The following is a 2,500-nucleotide window of genomic DNA, read 5'->3' as shown; positions in this document are numbered from 1 at the left end:
TCTTGGGGACTTAGCCTGTTTGCAAAACCACCCCTTACCGTGTCACTCGCCCAAACACCAGAGAGGCCGAGAAGCGGGGCCACTGCCCCCGCTGTTCCCCCTCTCTGGTCTTGGGGACTTAGCCTGTTTGCAAAACCACCCCTTACCGTGTCACTCGCCCAAACACCAGAGAGGCCGAGAAGCGGGGCCACTGCCCGCGTGGTTCCCCCTCTCTGGTCTTGGGGACTTAGCCTGTTTGCAAAACCACCCCTTACCGTGTCACTCGCCCAAACACCAGAGAGGCCGAGAAGCGGGGCCACTGCCCCCGCTGTTCCCCCTCTCTGGTCCTGGGGACTTAACCCAAACACCAGAGAGGCCGAGGAGCGGGGCCCAACTCTACCCGAATTTCAACCCCTTTTTCGGACCCAGAGACCCGGGAGCGGCCCCCTATCTCCAGGCGGCTCTCCACCTCCCTTTTACCCGATTTAGAGCCCCTTCTTCGGCCACACACACCTGCTATCGGCCCCCTACCTCCAGGGGGCCCTCCACCTCACTTTTAACCCAATTTAGAGCCCCTGCTTCGGCCACACACACCTGGGAGAGGCCCCCTATCTCCAGTCGGCTCTCCACCTCCCTTTTACCCAATTTAGAGCCCCTGCTTCGGCCACACACACCTGGGAGCGGGCCCCTATCTCCAGGCGGCTCTCCACCTCCCTTTTACCCGATTTAGAGCCCCTTCTTCGGCCACACACACCTGCTATCCGCCCCCTATCTCCAGTCGGCTCTCCACCTCCCTTTTACCCAATTTAGAGCCCCTGCTTCGGCCACACACACCTGGGAGCGGGCCCCTATCTCCAGGCGGCTCTCCACCTCCCTTTTACCCGATTTAGAGCCCCTTCTTCGGCCACACACACCTGCTATCGGCCCCCTACCTCCAGGGGGCCCTCCACCTCACTTTTAACCCAATTTAGAGCCCCTGCTTCGGCCACACACACCTGGGAGAGGCCCCCTATCTCCAGTCGGCTCTCCACCTCCCTTTTACCCAATTTAGAGCCCCTGCTTCGGCCACACACACCTGGGAGCGGGCCCCTATCTCCAGGCGGCTCTCCACCTCCCTTTTACCCGATTTAGAGCCCCTTCTTCGGCCACACACACCTGCTATCCGCCCCCTATCTCCAGTCGGCTCTCCACCTCCCTTTTACCGGATTTGGAGCCCCTGCTTCGGCCACACACACCTGGGAGAGGCCCCCTATCTCCGGGCGGCTCTCCACCTCCCTTTTACCCGATTTAGAGCCCCTTCTTCGGCCACACACACCTGCTATCGGCCCCCTACCTCCAGGGGGCCCTCCACTTCACTTTTAACCCAAGTTAGAGCACCTGCTTCGGCCACACACACCGGGGAGCGGCCCTCTATCTCCAGGCGGCTCTCCACCTCCCTTTTACCCAATTTAGAGCCCCTGCTTCGGCCACACACACCTGGGAGCGGGCCCCTATCTCCAGGCGGCTCTCCACTTCACTTTTAACCCAATTTAGAGCACCTGCTTCGGCCACACACACCTGGGAGAAGCCCCCTATCTCCTGGCGGCTCTCCACTCCACTTTTAACCCAATTTAGAGCCCCTGCTTCGGCCACACACACCTGGGAGCGGGCCCCTATCTCCAGGCGGCTCTCCACCTCCCTTTTACCCAATTTAGAGCACCTGCTTCGGCCACACACACCTGGGAGCGGGCCCCGATCTCCAGGCGGCTCTCCACTTCACTTTTAACCCAATTTAGAGCACCTGCTTCGGCCACACACACCTGGGAGAAGCCCCCTATCTCCTGGCGGCTCTCCACTTCACTTTTAACCCAATTTAGAGCCCCTGCTTCGGCCACACACACCTGGGAGCGGGCCCCTATCTCCAGGCGGCTCTCCACCTCCCTTTTACCCAATTTAGAGCACCTGCTTCGGCCACACACACCTGGGAGCGGGCCCCTATCTCCAGGCGGCTCTCCACTTCACTTTTAACCCAATTTAGAGCCCCTGCTTCGGCCACACACACCTGGGAGCGGGCCCCTATCTCCAGGCGGCTCTCCACCTCCCTTTTACCCGATTTAAAGCCCCTGCTTCGGCCACACACACCTGGGAGCGGGCCCCCTATCTCCAGGCGGCTCTCCACCTCCCTTTTACCCGATTTAAAGCCCCTTCTTCGGCCACACACACCTGCTTTCCGCCCCCTACCTCCAGGCGGCTCTCCACCTCCCTTTTACCCAATTTAGAGCCCCTGCTTCGGCCACACACACCTGCTATCGGCCCCCTACCTCCAGGGGGCCCTCCACCTCACTTTTACCCCAATTTGGAGCCCCTGCCTCGGCCACCCACACACCTGTTAGCTGCCCCCTATCTCCGGCCCCTAACCTCCACCATCCAGGAACCCCAGCACCAGCCGAACCTGCAGACCCACTCTTAAGCACCCCTCCCCGGATACAAGCAGACTACCATCCGCCCAAACTTTCCTGCTCCTGGTATACCAACTCAAACT

This window comes from Centroberyx gerrardi, chromosome 21, assembly GCF_048128805.1.
Source record: "Centroberyx gerrardi isolate f3 chromosome 21, fCenGer3.hap1.cur.20231027, whole genome shotgun sequence".
NCBI lineage: Eukaryota > Metazoa > Chordata > Actinopteri > Beryciformes > Berycidae > Centroberyx > Centroberyx gerrardi.
Note: the sequence above shows the minus strand (reverse complement) of the source record.